This window comes from Neofelis nebulosa, chromosome 11, assembly GCF_028018385.1.
Source record: "Neofelis nebulosa isolate mNeoNeb1 chromosome 11, mNeoNeb1.pri, whole genome shotgun sequence".
Classification (NCBI taxonomy): Eukaryota; Metazoa; Chordata; class Mammalia; order Carnivora; family Felidae; genus Neofelis; species Neofelis nebulosa.
The window spans coordinates 42,963,741-42,982,847 of record NC_080792.1 but is presented as its reverse complement, the minus strand read 5'-3'; the positions used below and the strand labels follow the sequence as shown (position 1 = coordinate 42,982,847).

Genomic DNA, 19,107 nt, shown 5'->3' with positions numbered 1-19,107 from the left:
ATCTTTGAGTAAATGAATTTGTTGTTGAAGTTTCAACTGCATGGCTACATTGATTAGGCAAATACCAAATATATATCTGAAACTCTGTGCTTAGATCATTTGTTGCCATAATGTAATTACATTTCATAATCATTTTTAAAAGTACCATAAATGGAATGCTGTAGTGAATACTATGATATGCTGTCCAGATCCCCTCTCAGACCCCAGCTGCTGGCAAAAAGCCTTAGACTGTGAGAGTTCTTTATGAATTGTCACTGCTGAAGATAATCTCACCAAAGGTCAAGTGATGTTCCTGGGGCATCCCAGGAAGGCCTAAGTCCTTTGCCATAATTCAGGACAATACTGAGAGGAAAAACATGTTTGAGAGTTCACTTTCAGGTCAGCAGAAACCTTGTATAAGGTAACATTACACCCATTCTCCCTATGACTGATCCTGACTCTTTCCCTTTCTTTACATAGGTGTTCATCTCAAGAAAATAACTGTTATATTTCTCTCATGTTTTTCTCCTTCTCAGAATCTGTTTTCGGAAGATAGATGTGTCATCCTTTGAGCAGCAAAAGTAAGTTATTAGCACAGATATTTCAATTTCTTTTCACTGTAAATGTTGGAGGACATTACATCTTACTAGTGGCTAATATGCAGACTGTCACTGGTTCTCACACTCATACTTGTAACCATGCATCATACATAATATGAGACATAACCTGAGAAGAGTAAGGGTTCCAAACACAGTGGGATTTTATTGAGGTCCTCATTCACTGGTATACCGTTAGCATACTAGGACCTATTTTCCCTTCTATGCTCCCTGTTGGATGAATTTTTAGATTAAATGATATAATTTTAGTTAAACTAACACTTATCAATTGGAAAGATGACTAGCAAAGATACTTGCAGAGAAAATGGGTCGATGATACTAATGACACAAGTAAAAGCAAATAACAGTGAAGTCACAGAGATGTTGTGTCTCTCAAGTCTTGCAAAAGTTTTTATTTATTATTATTTTTTTGCCACTAACCTGGTTAAAACAAGGTACAGTCTAAATAAATGTGTTGAGAATTTAGGCAACTAAATAATACACTACTAAATAATTAATAGGTCAAAGAGAATACCTTACTACCAGAAATCCTTAAGTCCTAATTCCTATAGTAGAAAGTCATACTGAGAAGGTGGCAGATTAACAGATTCACTCGACGTAGACACAAAAAGACTTCTCATGTGACTTGCTATTTTTAATTGCTAGTATATTATGCCAACCTTAACAAAGTTTCATTTAAGCTCCACCTTTAACTTTCACTCAAGAGTCTGAATAGTTTACAGGCGATTATTAGCAGGTTGCCTCAGAACCTCCACCAAGATTCCATTCTCATAACTTCTCCCATTAATTTTTGTGAAGTTGTGATTAATACTCCCTTAAGCACGATTTTCATATTGCTAAGGACACTGAAGTGAGTGTGCATATTACCTAACATAAAACCTAAAATTCCCAAACCATACCACAAAGCTTCTCTGCTTCAACCACTTCCTATACAATATAAACAAACATATTTCTGTCAACTAAGCTAACCATTTGCCCTCTGCTTTACCCCGTTACCATCCTATCCAATGTTTTCTTGTTGTTTTCACCATATCAATGTATTTATTTTTATGTTATATTCACTCTTCCCTATGCCTTTATACAAATGTAGAGTCATTGTATCTTTTCTTTCAAATAAAAATGTAAATACAGAACAACAACTCAAAGTATTGAAAATATAAGGCCTTAAATTATTTTTTATGATAAAATGTGGCCTATTTTGGCCATCATTCTGAAAGTGACAAATTCCTAAAGCTATAACTTCTAGTGGGAAAAAATAAATGCAGCATATTCAGCTACAAGTTTAGAAAGAAACTTTATCACCATTTATTAGGCTCATATTTTTTCAAAAGTACATAGTCACTTGGAAGAGTGATGTTGAGGAATACTATACTTAATGCCAAGTGCTATTTGAAGACATTATTTCACCCAATCAATAGTCATTGATATTAATTTAATTTTGATATGAAAATTAAATATAATTTACATGTATATTTAAAAAATATTTTGCATTAGAACAAAAAATGTCCTAAATATATTACAAAGCAAAGTAATCAGAAAGCTCATCTTAATAAAAACAAGAAATAAAAGTGTACATCTTTAGATTTTCTCATTTGTTAAAAAGTTAACTTTGATATAAATGTGTATGCTTTTTTTCTGTTTTGAATATTCACTTTAAAAATAAGGGCTGTATTCTACTTGTTTATGCAAGACATTATGTTTTAATGTAACAAAATATAAGCTAAAATGTGTCTGAAAAAAAGGTCTCTGAATATAGAAATTGAACATTGGATGGAGGCCTTCTAAGTCATAGTGTACCTATATTGCCTTTAAGGCAGCATAAAGAAAGTGCATTTTGATATATATCTTTAATATTCTTTTTATTGAAGTGAGAGACAGTATAAGAAAGTAACTTCTAGTTTCTTGGAACAATGTATTCCCAGATTATTCTATGTGTAGACATCCTTGTTACTTTTAACATTCCCTTTACACCAATAACCCTTTACTTGTAACCATAAAACAAATATTCAAAATCATAGAGGAGAGAAAATGCACATGTTACCATGTTTTAATTAAATATTTATTTCATTTTCACAAGTTAATATTTTTTAGAATTAGTGTAGTTACAGTGTATTTCTGAAAATAGAAGTTATACGATTTAATAACTATGTAGAAATAGATCTGAAATAAATCTTTATATATAAACTTTTTGTAGACTCTAACTCTAAAGTTCTCTTTTGTCCAGGAAAAGAGCAAGACACAGGATGAAAAGCAAGAGATGGCTAATGTCTGCAAAATACAAGAGCCCCGAATAACCGTCCTTGCCGGTATTTATTAAGATCAGAAAGCTTACAAATGTGATAGGCGTGCACAAAGAGACAGAGAAACCGTAAACATTAACTCATGGGCATAAGGGAAAAGGGGGTTTTGAAGATATACAATGTTTGGGGTTTGGGCCAATATAAAACAAAATCCTGGCGCCTGGCAGATGGGCAGGTGGTTGTTAATGGCAGACAGGAGGCGTCGTGTCTGTTTGTTTTAGCTAGTCTAAGGGATAAGACAGATAGAACAAATAACCTCAGGGTTAACAAGGCACCTTTTCTTTTGTTAATCAGCTCTGCTCTGGGTAGCATCACCCCCAGAGCAGCGGTCTATAGCTCTATTTATCTGTTTACCTAACTTGGTCCTTTCCTCCTTAAATTCAGCTTTCTGTTATAGTACTAAATTAGGGGGTGCTTCTGCCCTGAACGCCTAATCTTGCTTTCTTCATATACCTTTGTATTGGGTGCCTTTTCACCCTTCTCTATTCTGAGGCCCTTTGTCCCTCCATCTCTAATCTGGGGGCTCTGCACCCCCTCTCTGTGCTGGGTTCCTTTGAACCCCCTCTCTATTCTGGGGTGCCTTTGCACCCCCTATTCTGGGGTCCTAATCTTGTTTACCCAAACTCGGATGTGAGCATCCTATGGCTTTGTGCTTCTTTATGCCTTGTTAATCCATTGGTATAAGCCCAGGGAATTCCTAAGCTTATTCCCCACATAAACTATCATAAAATCTACATAAAATTATACTAACTTAGGTAGAGTATATCAACTTTTAACATATTATGATAATTTAGAGCATTTTATTAGGTGAACATTGTCAAACTGAACTTAAATTAAAAGTCTCTCCTAGGACATGTAACTAGCCATTATGTATGTCGTTAGCCAATATTTCTTCTAAAGTTTCATCCGTATCTTTTGCATCCTCATTATTTCATTTTCTTTTTATCCATTTCCTAAATTTGTCTCATTTTAAGACTTTATCTCTTTGAGCACATGCTTAAATATATGTCTTAATGATATTTTATACATAATAAAATCTATTTTTAATGTTAGCAAATATAAACTGCAGCATTGACACATAACTTATAAAATGTTATCATTTTTATTAAGGCCACCAAAGATTTCTATTTTAATGTGTGTTTATAGATTTGTTAACAATATGAGTATCATTACCATCTTATTCCAAATGTTTTCAAAATCATTTAGTGATATTCTTTCCAGATGGTCTTATAGAGAGCTGTTAAAGCAGTATTCCGTCTTAATGTTAAAATTCTTATATAATAATAAGTTGATTACATTGTTTAAGTGGTTTTGATATGTTCAGAGGAAGACTTCTATGTAATCACTTAGTAAGTTTAAAAAGAGAGAGAGAATAATCCATGGCAAAAATCATATAATGTTGTTAATTTCAATATCTCATCCAAACAGGTTTTAGGTTCTCTTCTGGCGCCTATGTTAGAGATTTGTAAATAACTCATCATAATGTAGTTAGAGGCATAAAACCTGAATAAATTGGATATAAGCATTTCAACAATTAACCCTATCTTCATCTTCTTAAAACAATTACAGCATTAAATATAAGAAAATCATGTGCTTTTCCTTCTCAGTGCCAAATTCATCAGACAGACATGTCTTCAGTTGCTTCTGTCTCTATATAATTAAGAATTTATGATTCAAATATATGTTTGAAGGCTTATGGCTATCTATATACATATAAGCACATACACACTATAAGCTAGTGATTAGATAGATAGATAGATAGATAGATAGATAGATATCAATGGCTATATTCTGCCACTCAGAATCAAAAAAGTCTAATATCTACAGTTGATTTACATATTACCATAAGTAAATTCCGAAATATGAATCTTTAATCAAAGTATATGCACGATATATGCTAAAACCCACTGAAAATGACTTGATTTTTCATTAGTCAAGATAATCACAGATCAACTGTCATACACAATGCAAGATGGTAATATATTTGTTTAAACATTTACGTAACATAATTGCTTTCAAATACTTGGTAGTAGTTTAACTGAAGCAGTTAATTTTGGGAAAAAAATTTCTTCTCTATTGCATCCATGTGAAAACATTTATTTTAATAGTCTGCCTGTATTTTTCCAGTGTGTCCAGGGAATCAATTTTCCAAAAGAGCAAGGTTATTCCTTTGTTTTGTTTGTTTGTTTGTTTGTTTGTTTGTTTGTTTTAATGGAATCTGAGACTAAAAACATTTCTCTATGACTCTTCCATTAAACCAACCCTGTTAGTCATATGCCCTTTCTTTGTATGTATACACAGATTGACAATTCTCTAGACAAATCCATTCTCTTATTTCCTTTCCTTTTGTTACCTTTAATTGTGGCATTTGATTTTTCTTGTAAAGATAACTGTCCCAATTCCAATAAGCATCTTTCTGCAGGCTTACCAGTGTTCACATTTGTCTCCAGATTATTAACTCAGAAAATCATTTGGACAAATTTAGACCTCTAGAGATTAGTTCAGGTCATCTCCTTCTGTATTAGTTTTCTTAAGCAACTTGTCCACTGAGAGTTATTTCTGAGACAGATATTTGGCTATGACTTCACTATCACATGTGTGTGTGTGTGTGTGTGTGTGTGTGTGTGTGTGTTTGTGTGTGTGTGTGTGTCTCTATCTATCCCTATCTCTCTCTATCTCTATCTCTATCTATATTTGACTATACTCTGAAGGACCTCAATGATATTTTTCCCTTAGAATAAATTTTAGAGAAAATGCAATGTACTTCAGAACACTGTCAAGTCTTTAAAATGAAATGTTTCCATTTAAAGTTAAAATTTGCTAAACACTGAATGTGATTCATTAAAATGATATAATTTTAACTTTGTTCATTTTGATGGGAATGTAGAAAATATTGCCCTATGCCAGTGCAGGTTTAAAATCTAAATTCATGCATACACTTCACATAGTTTCCTTTGCATTCTTACTATACTACCAGCATCACAGAAAGACAATAAAAGCACAGTAAACGTTTGAACTATTATCAGAAGGAGATAGGGACACTGTCCACAAAGGTACTATTCTGAGAATGAAGACAACCTAGCTCTAATTCTGACTGTACCAGTGATTAGCTCTGGGTCTTTAGAGAACTCAGTAAGCAGAGGATCCTGAAGAAAAATTATCTCTAAAGCTATCCTAAGTACATCATTCAATATTTCTGAGTTTTAGAACACATGCATTTGCAAAAGGAGAAGACCCAACAGTAAAGTAACTAGCTAGATATGTAATATAAATATTTCAATCATATTCTAGTTTAGACTTCTAGTATCAGCCACTTCAAGTTCCACCAAAGGTAAAGTATCTATTCTATATTTTTCCAAAAATACTACAATGTTAAAAACCTAAGTATATTTCTTTCTCTTAATTTTAGATTCTGTCTTCTTAGCATATTCAAGCAAAAATAAAAGTATTCCAGAAGTTCTAAAATATTTATTTTATTAAACACACTACATGTGTGTCAATTCTGACTTTTGCACTAGTGCTTGAATCAGTTATTTTTAAATTTTTTTTAACATTTATTTATTTTTGAGACAGAGAGAGACAGAGCACAAATGGGGGAGGCACAGAGAGAGAGGGAGACACAGAATCGGAAGCAGGCTCCGGGCTCTGAGCCATCAGCCCAGAGCCTGACGCGGGGCTCGAACTCATGGACCGCGAGATTGTGACCCGAGCTGAAGTCGGAGGCTCAACCGACTGAGCCACCCAGGCGCCCTGAATCAGTCATTTTTTAAACCAGAAATGACATCTGTTACACTGTTACATTGTGAGGTAAAGTTTTCCTCACAATAATAAAATGTAGGTCTTGTACTAATTGGTGAAGTCGATACTCAATCGAAATTTACGGATTTACTAATATTCTAAGAAAAATGTATTTTTTATTGCCATGAATTGAAAGGATTTAAACATTCATAAACTAAAAATTCCTCTTAAAGCAACTAATACATTTTACTGACAAGTTTGACTTAATTCTTTCTTTGTCTCTGAAGAGGACTGACTGAATATTTGTATATAACAACTGAGCACACACCATATTGCTTTGCGGGTTAAAAAAAAACTTCAAAGGAATAATTTTCCATCAATCCTGTTTATTAATGTAGCATAATACATTTTATAAAATTATATAATTCCTATACTGATATTTTTAAAGTGAATATTTTGAAATAGGAGATATACTATGGGTATACATAGATAAAATATTCAAGAGAATTCACCTTCTTAGGTCTAAGAACAGTGCCATAGATAGGGATCCTCTCTAAATATCACATTACTTTCTTATTCCATTGGTAAGGAATATGAATTACATTTTGTAAAGTATATTCAATTTTCTGAGTTTCTATTTAGACAAGTGGTTATTGTTGGAAAAAAAAATAAAGATAGAACATCGATAACATTTCTCCCTGAAACTTATCCCCTTACTGGTCTGCTGTAAGGAACAAGAATAAACAATAGTCTTTTCTTCTTTTTGGTCCATAAGCAGGATACCCAGAAATCTAGGTAAAAGTTCATTAATCAAGTTTTTCTGAACCTTCCCACTTTTGAAGAAATTCTCTGTTTAAAGCCTGGGAAAGTGTTTAATGATAGCTCTCATTATCTCTCACTATGGTATCCTGTATAACTTTAGTGTAGTCTAATAATCATTGTCTGGTAGTTGAAAAGGGAATTCTGACATATATATATATATATATATATATATATATATATATATATATATATATTTTGAATTTGGTGGATTCAAGTAAGGCAGAAAATGTATTTTTACTATGCCATCTGTGATGCCATGGTTCTCATAATTTTTTTTAATTTTTATTTATTTTTAAGTTTATTTATTTTGAGAGAGAGAGAGAGAGAGAGAGAGAGAGAGAGAGTGTGTGTGTGTGTGTGTGTGTGTGAGTGGGGGAAGGGCAGAGAGATAGACAGAGGGAGAGAGAGAAAATCTAAACAGGTTCCATGCTGTCAGTGCAGAGCCACCCTATGTGGGGTTCAAACCCACAGACCATGAGATCATGACCTGAGCTGAAACCGAGAGTCCTATGTTTAACCGACTGAGCCACTCAGGCACCCCTCTCATCATTATACTTAATGTCAAATAATTGAACCACCATCACTGAAGCCAGGAATAAGACATAGAAGTCTATTAGCACTCCACTAATTCATCCAGTCATTCAGGTAACAAAAATGTATTCTGTGGAATGTAGTTTCCTTATTCTATAGTGCTGTTTGGGAAATTCTGGAACTACAAAAACAAGACAGGTAATTCATTTTAAAAGCTTAATTTTGGAAATCAGGTGCCAAAATACCATTTGTAGATGATTTAGTCATCTATCTACAAAACTCAAAGAATTAATAAAGCACTATTATAAATGTTCAGAAAGTTTAAAATGACAATTCAAAATCAGCAATATTAAAAGTTTTTATTCATAAAATTATGTCTTAATTATGTTTTCTCTTTATTTTTATATATTTTTTGGATCTTTTATATAATGGAGAACTTCAAAATACATAAAATTAGGCTATAGTAAATCTTTATCTACATCAAAGTAAAATCTGTTCTGTCCCACTTATGTCCCCACATATCCTCTCCCCATATTATGAGGGAGTTTATCTGTTTAATCATGAAAATTTCAGTATGTATTTCTAAAGAAGTACTCCTTTTAATTAACTGAACTGCAAATAGGGTTATCACACCTGAAGAAATAACAATAGTTCCTCAGTAAACTAAATATTCAGTTAGTCAAATTCTCATTCCCATAAATATTCAAAATCAGAAAATATTTCAAAATATTTCAAATATCTCTTTTCTATAATGAACATAATTTTATATTAACTTTAACCTTCATTTTTTCTATATATCCCCCTACAAGTCTACTTGTTACTCAGATATTTTCCTCTGTAATGTAATTTAAAAACTGTAACTTAAGTAACTATTCAATATATAAAAAGCATTGACTACAATAATACTACAAAAACTGCAGGAAATATTTTGTAAGGAAAAGATGACCAAGTCATAGATTTTAGTGATTTTAGCCTCTAAAATACACACACACACACACACACACACACACACACACACACACACATTATTTATGATTGCTACAGTAACAACTTGGGGCAAGGCCTTCCAACTGATTTTCAGAGTATACTGTCCTAATTTACAATTTCTTTGGCATCCATATAACTCTTTCTGGAACTTCTTCCAGAGGTTTTTGCTGCTTCTCATTCCCAAGTGATAGACACAAAAATTTGTTTTTTCTGGAGCTAGAAATGTATGACTGTAATAGTACAGTACTTCCAAAAGCCATATTCAGAGAAAGAAGATATTGATGCAAATAGAGGTGTACATCTTGTGCTGAGCTTTGGAGCATTTAGGATTTGAAAGTACTCTTCCTTATGATGTCTGTGATGTTAGGTTTCAGATGCAGAAAACTGATATACAACGTGTTTTACAACCTACTAGAGGCTACAATTGATAGAGTAAATTTAGTCCATCCTCCTAAATAGTTTGAATTACATTTTCTATTTACATTTTTTTCATATTTCCTATCAAGGGCAAACCATCTATGAGTTGTTAGTTTGGGCCCCCACTCCTGGAAACAGAAGAACTAGGCTTTATTTCCATTAAATGTGCACTGAGTATGGATAATAAATAAGGCATTATTTTTTTCTATACAGCTGTGTGTGACATAGTATCGTTAGTGACATAGGAGATACTCATAAAAATGTATAATAATACAGGGTTCTGCATAATAAATATATCTAAACTGGTTTGACACTTCAAAAAAATTAAACAACATTGATAATATTTAAAAAATTAAAGACTTTATGTTTTAAAGTTAATATATAGAGTGTACTGATTTAATGATTTTTCAATAAATATTATTAAAACATTGCGTTTTTTTCATTGAGGTAGTAACAATTCCCTGAAAGTGGATTTTAGCTTACTTTTTGCCCAATGAGTTGCAGTTTTGTTGCTCAAAATGATAATCATGTGCAGCATTTACTAGATGTTTAAATATCCACATATAGATTATTAAACATTTTTAGGGTCCACTTAGTGTTATGAAGCTTAGTCCTTGTTAGAATTTCACAATCACATTGAAAGGCAAATAAACAAATACAACTAATAGTATAAATCAGTAAATTATACATTCATGACATATATACCGGATTTGGGGAGTGAACATACTTGAGGGAAATTAAAGGACAGAGTTGATAGTGCTTGCTATTGTCATAAAGTTTTAAAGAGGAGATGGTCCATAAATAAATTCTTAAAAGATAAAAAAAAACCCATAGGGAAATACACTAAGTTCTCAAGCATATTTATGAATTAGAGACTTTCAAAACAATGTATAACATCATCAGATAATACAGGAAACATACATCTTTTGAAGCATATTCTTCCATTCCTGCTTTTACTGAAAACCTGTTTTTCCCGTGGCAAAAGTGTAATTCATGCTCTAGTGAATCCCCTCTCTAGCAATGTTAAATAGTGAAGAGCTCAAAATGACTTTAGGAATTTTTTTTCTTATTAATCCTCACATTCCCATAAGGCAGATGGAAAGAATTACTATCCTCATTAAATAAACTGATAAGCTAGGAAACTAAGTATTTGAATGGATACAAAGAGCACAAGGCTACAAAGATCTTTGTATTATTGAAAATATCCAATCTGACCAATCCTCTAACCACAGTACTTCTAACTTTATGACTTCATGTTGACTTTTTTACTCTATCAAATGTTTGCCAGTAAATATTCACTGAGTGACCAGATTCAAAACCTGTTCCTAACCCCAGTTCTTTTCTCCTCTTTCCCCATCTCCACTGATTCCATGATTTTCTCAAATCAGTATCTTATCCATTCCCACTGCCACCATCTTCACAATTCCATACCCAAACTGCCTTAACAGTCTCCCAACCAATCTATGTTATGACAGACCCTATTCCAAATATTCCAATATGCACACATTAAATTTTCTCCAAAAGCACCACTTTAAGAATTGTAATAACATATGTACAAATAAATTCAATATATTTAAAATTTAAGGGATTTCCTGGCACCTGGGTGGCTCAGTTGGCTGAGCGTCTGTCTCTTGATTTGGGCTCAGGTCATGATCTCAGGGCCATGGGATCGAGCCCTAAATCAGGCTGCATGCTCTCTCTCTCTCTGTCTCTCTCTCTCTCTGTCTCTCTCTCTCTGTCTCTCTCTCTCTCTGTCTCTCTCTCTGTCTCTCTCTCTCTCCTCCTCCTCCTCCTCTGCCCCTCTACCCCTCTCCCCTGCTCATGTTCTTTCTCTCTCTCTCTCTCAAATAAAAAAGTAAAATTTATAAAAAAGAATTTAAGGATTTTGCTCCTCTGATTCCAAGTACAGTGGTGTCACCTTGTGCATACCTTTAAATTATAGAACTGTACTATTTGTCATGAAGAAACCAAAGGGAAAAATTAATTTAATAGCCATGGGAAAACCCCTGCTGTTCTACTCAGAGAGCTTATGCCTAAGAATGATTACAAGGAGGGCGACTTTTGTCTTTCCAATTCTCAGTGTTCTCAGTTCCATCGTGCCTTTTTTTTTTTTTCCAGGCAAAAGCATATCTCAATAGGAAACCAAATTCCAAAGTTTTAATAAATGTGTTTCTAAAGCATACCTTCTAAACCCATGCCAGCCATTTTATTACAAGTCCCACTGTAGAAAGAGCTGTCAGGGTACCTGGGTGGCTCAGTCGGTTAAGCGTCCGACTTCAGCTCAGATCATGATCTCATAGTTTGCTTGGTGAGTCCCAGCCCCACGTTGGGCTCTGTGATGACAGCTCAGAGCCTGGAACCTGCTTCATTTCTGTGTCTCCCTCTCTCTGCCCTCCCCACTCACACTCTCTCAATCTCTCTCTCAAAAATAAAAATTAAAAAATTTAAAAAAAAGAAAGAGTTGTCAAGGATCATTTCTTTTAATAAAGTTTTTATAATAGTTTCAGCATTACAGAAAACTTGTGGAGGTAGTGCAGAAGAGTTCTAATATATGCCTTACACCCCATACACAGTTTCTACTATTGTTAACATGCTACATTAGTATGGTACTTTGGTCACAATTAAAGAATCAATATTAGTATATTAGTATTAACTAAAGCAATATGGTATTCAGATTCTTTTAGTTCTTACTCAATGTCTTTGTATTGGTCCAAGATCCCATCCAGGATACCATGTTATATTTAGTTGTTATATCTCCTTAGGGTCCTCTTGGCTGTGATAATTCCTCACACTTTCTTTGTTTTTAATGACTTTGACAGTTGAGGAGTACTAGTTAGGTGTTTTGTGAAATGTTTCTCAACTCAGATTTGTCTGACAATTTTCTATGATTGGACTAGGATTATTTTTTAAGGGACTGGAAAAAGTGTAAAGACCACAGAAGTAAAGGTAACGTGTTATTTCATTACGTTTTCCTTTTATTATTTTTTTTCATAAGAACACTGAAATACTCTTAGAAAATTTAAATTATTCAGTACATTCTTATATAGTTACCATGTTAAACATTAGGTCTTCAGACTTTATTCATTTTATAACTGGAAGTTTGTATAAAGGGTAATTTTTCATATGCTATTTTTTTGTTTCATACAACTTTAGAAGCCTAATATCAGTACAAGAGGAAACCACACTATATTTCCAACTAATCATATTGGAAATCTCACTTTAAGCCACTCTGGTTAGCATATATATACATTTTCAGAATTACAGTGTTGAAGACACTGTGAAGTTCACAAGGAGAATATTATGGTTCAACATAACTTTTTCACTTTGTTTATGTATAAGTGAAAATTATAAAACTTATGTAGAAGTAGCATTTTTTTTTACAATTGAAGAAGTAAATTGTCTTTTGCTACATTGAAAGAAGTCATGATATGTAAATAATCATTAAAAGATTATAGCTCCAATCTTACCTATTTATAAGTATCCTGAGTTTGTAGTAAATGTCCATTCCTAGTTCCCACCCTCAAAGATCTCAATACAGAATAACAGTGTGCTGCTCAAGAACATAAAATTTAACAAGAATTACATGTAATTCTGATTGTTCAGCATATCATATTTGAGAAACAATCTTTTCAAAAAGACAGCTAAATCCCCCCAGTGTCTAACACCTATTCTTCTAGTGATTATCTCTGCTGTTTTCTGTCTCTGTATGATTATTATTTTTCTTTTTGTCAGCTTTGTTATAGCAGCTTAGCTAATACTTTAATAACAATTTTCAAGAATTGGACCAATTCCTTCCAATAGTCATATAATGCATATTTATTAATATTTCAGTATTAGAGTGACCATATATCCTATCCTGACCAGAACTCTCTTTTCTTAAAATTTTTTTTTTTTTTCAACGTTTTTTATTTATTTTGGGGACAGAGAGAGACAGAGCATGAACGGGGGAGGGGCAGAGAGAGAGGGAGACACAGAATCGGAAACAGGCTCCAGGCTCCGGGCCATCAGCCCAGAGCCTGACGCGGGGCTCGAACTCACGGACCGCGAGATCGTGACCTGACTGAAGTCGGACGCTTAACCGACTGCGCCACCCAGGCGCCCCAGAACTCTCTTTTCTTTAGATGTGGTCTGGTTGAAATGATAAATTAGATAGCCACTTTAGTTTTAAGGGACTTGGCCTGCTCAATGATATATCAGAATCTTAAAAGGCTTCTCCTGAAAGTTAAATTCCAATTCAGGTAGAGTTCAAAATCATGTTGACTTTATAAACTTTGATTAAACAGAAGGATTGAACACTCTACACTAATGTTATTATACTATTATGTACATGTAATATTATAGTCATTATTTGATTAGAGGGTAAAAAAGATAAATAGGCACATCTAGTCTAAGATGATTTATTTCTTTTTATTTCTATTTAAATCATTTCACAGCCTCTCCAATCTCCTCTGGCATCTAGAAATTAATGAGCCAGGAATTCTACAGCCCATTGGCAAGTGCCTATCACTCTTCCAAATTTCTGAATAAGTGGAATGATTCATTCATTTAAATTTATTGCCCTGGGAATATCAGAGGTGACATACTTTTCTCAATACTGATTTACATTGAGAAGAAAATAAAAATTCTGACTATTTTAATTAGGCGAATGCACCACTAAATCCAAGACCTTTTCCCTTGCAAATTCTTTAAGAAGTCAAATTGCTCAGCCTATTTGTTGTTGTTGTTGTTTGTTGGTTTGTTTCTGTTTGGTGGCATAAATTTTTGCCATACTTTTCCTTTCCTTAATGGGGTAGATGTCCCTAGAGATTGCTGCCTTGGAAACTGATTACTCTCTAGTCATTGAAGCTCTTTACTGACATTGCAGAAAAGTGGTCCAGATCTCTTCATTAGCCTTCAGATGGGAAGCTTTAGATAAGCACAACTAAACAACTCTAACGCCATCCTCAGGGCGTATTAACAATACAAGCTTTCATAGCATTTCCGGACTAATATTTTCTTCACTCAGATATGTTTTTATTACAGAAATCTGCAGGACTATATACACCTGTCTTAATAATACTCAAAACTGCTAATGTAGGTCCTGAGAATATTACATAATTGGAACTTGTTATCAGTAACTTCTTCCTACATTTTTTGGTGATTGAAAGTGATGTGACTTTAAAGAGATGTACCAAGTTGATTCACTGTTCTTTTTCTGTAAATCACACTCAAACCAGAAGTATGATCTTTGATTTAAGAATTTTCATTTAATTACTACATTCCAGTCTGTTGTTTTAAGTTTAAAAAAAAACCACTTAGGATGTATGTACGTACGTATGTATGTATGTATGTATGTATGTATGTATTTAATTTGTCTAAAGCCTGCTAATTATCAACAGGATATACCAGTACCAGTGTTCTCACATAACTGCACCTATCCTACCAAACTAAATTTAAGACACTGAAATATTAGTATAGTTACACTACTTAAAATTCCAGCTAAATATAAGCATGTAAATATTATGTCCCGTCGACTTTTCTATTCTCTCCAAATTAATAAAGATAGATATCTAAAAAGGAGTAATGTTCTACAAAATTGTCATTGGTTCATTCCATATGTATTATCACTCTGAGTACCGATATCCACCCTTCCTTTACTTCTTATTCAAATTGGAGAAATGACAAGTTTTATGAGCAATTACTATTCTTTTTCCCAAGGTGAATTCAATCACAACAAGGAGGGGAAAAAGAAGTATTGACATAATTCAATTTCATTTCTATTCATCTTTATGTCTCATTAGGTTTATAGTCCTAATATATTTTAGATCAAAATAAGATATCAGAAGTAATTTCAGTGACTCTTTATATTTACTTTAAACTTATTTTCTTCTATGTCTTTTTCTCAATGCAATTATATGATAAAGTGAGTAATAGAAAAATAAAAACTAAAATTTACTTAGAAGACATGAATAGCAAAACATATATATAACTTGCTTTTCAAAGTAATTAAACTTATTTTTATTGAGTACTTTCTAGTTCAAGGCACTAACTATAGTAAAACATATGTTATTACAAGAGAAACTGTGACTAGCATATAAATACTAGGACAAAGAGGAGAGTTAAATCATATTGGAATCTGTGAGAATGTGTTCTGGAACATATTCCAGAATTTTCTAGGTTTGGAAGTATAAACATGCCAGATACAAATGTGGAAACTGCTTGAAGAAAACCACCTGATGCAGCAAGATGTCTCCAGAGAATGGTTCAGTGCTAAGCAGCGCTACCCCCAGGCAAGGCACTGATAGATAATGTAGGAGAGATGGGCAGGATTGGTTTACAGCTACAATGTTTTTCTATAATACAATGCCTGAAATGGATTTGAGTGAGTATTCTATTTTTTTTTTTTTTTTTTACCAAAGTATAGACATAATCACAGATGTAATATGTATTTGAAGAAAAAGAAGTCTGGAATTCACCTAATCCAAACTATCACGCTCGAGAAGAAGACAAGGCAGATTAATTGATGTACCCTATAATTCACTTCTAGTGAGTGACAAATTTCTATTTTACCTAAAGCACCTTATATAGGGCAGATATAGTATACATATCTAAAGAATATTTTTATTTAAGTGGATTTTGTCCCAAATTTACTTTCTCAAACTGTCCTTCCCATTTCATATTTTTTGGCATGATACATTTTTTGTTATGGTAAAACATATATAACAGAAAATTTTCTATTTGGGCAGATTTAGTGGTGTTAAAGTCATTCACATTGCTGTGAACCATCATCATAATCTGTCTGTAGATTTTTTTCATCTACTCAAACTGAAAATCCATTCTATACCCATTAAATAATAACTCTCCATTTGTTCCAGAGCCTGGAAACCACCATTCTGTATTCTCTCTCTAGGAATTTGACTAATCTGAGTACCTCACATAAATGGAATTGATTATTACTTGTCCTTTTGTAACTTCCTTATTTAATTTAGTATAAAGTCTTAAAGGTCCATCCATGTTGCAGTATGTGTCAAAATTCCCTTTCTTTTTAAGGCTGAATACCATTGTATTGTAAGAACTTATTAAATTTTATTTATTTTTTCAGTCATCTATGGATCCTTGGGTTCCTTCCATCTTTTGGGTATTGTGAATAATACTGCTATGAACATGAGTGTAGAAATATTGTTCAATCTCTGCTCTCAATTCATGCCATCTTATTTTGTTCATTGTCATCTTTGATAATCTTAGTTCCTATTTCTCATTACTCTTCTGATCACCAAAGATCTTTACTATGACTCAGCTTCATCGTAACTATCAGCTCTGTGAAGACTATTTTAACTAACCACAATAGAATCTTAGACTGACACAAAGCACACATAGTAATTGACACCCATATCATTAACCAGACCCATTATATCAAATTCTGCAGGCAAACTCAATAGATAGCAACATACAGCTCTATCATCAATATAAATATACTAAACGCTCCTTAGAAATCACATTCAATAGAGTTACCCCAGTCATGCATTAATTAACCTGTGACTTGGTAGTTTTATGTTCCATGGGTTAAACTTTTACCAATGGAAGTTAGAGACCAGAAGGATCCAACAGGTAATGTGCCCACCCTGACTCTTTCTGATCAAATGTTCTCTTTCACAGTGATTCCATATAGTTTCTATATGTATGTTTCAAATGTCCAATTAATAACCAATTATTTCTTGAGAAGTTGCAGGCAACTCTAATATATTCAACCTTGTATTTGTTTTCCTCCTTCCCAGATTCACTTCCCATTTTCCATCACTCTCACCAGCATCGGGGCTCTTACTACCCTTAAACCAGTAGGCAATAATCTTCAAAATCCTATACAGAATATCTACTTCAAGTCTACACCAAGAACCAAATACAAGAGCCCTAAATTCCTGAAAAACAGAGCCATAAGTAATGTTTTATTTAATGGGTTTATTATGCATTTTATGTTGTTAACAAAACAAGAACATTTTTTAAATACATGTTTCCCCACATGTCTCCTGTGGTTTCCACCCATTTGTGATTCAGTCTATACTCTACAGAGTATATTCTGTGTTCCTCTGTTTCTTGTTTCTTTTTCTAAGGATTCAAAAACTTGAGAATGACTTACAGTTTTTAGTCTATATTGGCACTGAATCACTTTCTGGAATGGATTATGTAGCCTTGCAGTTTGCAACTCTCAAGACACCCATCCACCTATGTTAGTTTCTCCTTCAAACAGCTCACTTGTAGAATGCACTGGTGTGTACCAACCCTTTCAGAAGTTTTAGGATGATGTAGATTTTGCACTGCTATCCAGGTTGGCACCATTACTTCATGTAAGTAATCTCTGATTCCTGATTTTTCAAGTCTCTACCTTTTTGGATTTTGTCAGAAACACACACTTCTTGATATTATTTTGCAGAAGATCAGCTCTCCAAAAACCTTCTTATTCTAAAGTATCTTCCTGAACTGGGCCTCCTGAACATGCCCTGCTAACCAACAGGTTACCTACCTACCTTCAGTGCAGTGACTGCACTGAACTTGCAGAGATTTCTAAATTCCTCTATTCCTTTCTTCCTCTCAAACTGTCTTTAGTAAGTCCAAATAGGAGAGTATTAGTTGATTTCCACAATGATTTTAAATATGTCTCTTCTGTTACAAAAACATACTTGGGCACAGTTTTGGTTCACATGTGTTTTCTCCCCTACACCCATGCATATGTGTATAGTTATAACTGATGTGGTCATTGTGAAAGATCTCTCAGTTTGGTTTGTTCTGTTAGCTAGTTTCCTTCTCTACACATCTAGTCCATTATTGTGGCTCCTGGACAGAAAGGGGATTGACAAGTATATTATCTCACAAAGGAGATGGATATGACATAGGGAATATTCAGACATGAAGAGCAAGGTGAAATCTCAGGCAGGCATAGAGTCAGAGAATGAGACTATTGTGATAAGAGTTTACCTCACTAAGGATTCCTAAGGCAGGAACATTGCCCCTTTTCCACTGCCTCTTTTTCCTTCAGTGTCAAGAGATCATGTAAGGCTCTCATGCAAGCCATCTTAGAGAAGAGGGAGAGGAAATGATCTTAATCTAAAATTATCTTTTATAATTTATGAGATCAACAATTATTTGAAAATACTATTTTTGTTTCATTTTATTTATTGCCCAGAAGTTTGACAGGTAGAAGGAAGAGATAAAATGAGTTTAAGGAAATAAAACAAGGTTATTTCCTACACATGCATCAGTGGTTGTATGTAAATTACAATGTAACTCAGCTACATGTGAGTTATACCAAAGCCAGTTACATATGTACGCTTAGACTCAGCTACATATGAATTTTGGACCTATGAGAAATAAACGGTAAATTCCAGTGTTGATGACACTTAACACATCCTACAGTTCCAAATGTCATAGCATTCACTAAACATTTTATTTATTTATTTTTAAATGTTTATTTATTTATTTTGAGAGAGAGCACAAGCAGGAGAGGGGCAAGGAAAGAGGAAGAGAATCTCAAGCCAGCATGACACTCAGCATAAAGCCTGACACGGGGCTTGATCTCACGAATCCCTAGATCATGACCTGAACCAAAATCAAGAGTGCAACACAACCAAGTGAGCCACCCAGGCGCCCCACCACTGAAACATTTTAAATGCATGCTTACTTATTTAAGTCACTTATGTTTACTTTTTAATGCAATTCTATTCTTCATGTAGAAAGTCTAAAAT

The 19,107-nt window shown here is 33.5% G+C and overlaps 1 long non-coding RNA gene across 1 annotated transcript in view; it reads left to right on the top strand.

The window, feature by feature from the left end:
• The first annotated feature begins 492 nt into the window (after positions 1-492).
• LOC131489786 (uncharacterized) overlaps positions 493-19,107 on the top strand; it is a 36,295-nt gene continuing 17,680 nt past the window's right edge. Inside the window, exons 1-2 of the long non-coding RNA XR_009250742.1 lie at positions 493-560; positions 2,821-2,902. This is a non-coding gene — a long non-coding RNA (uncharacterized LOC131489786). The remainder of the gene's footprint in view (positions 561-2,820; positions 2,903-19,107) is intronic.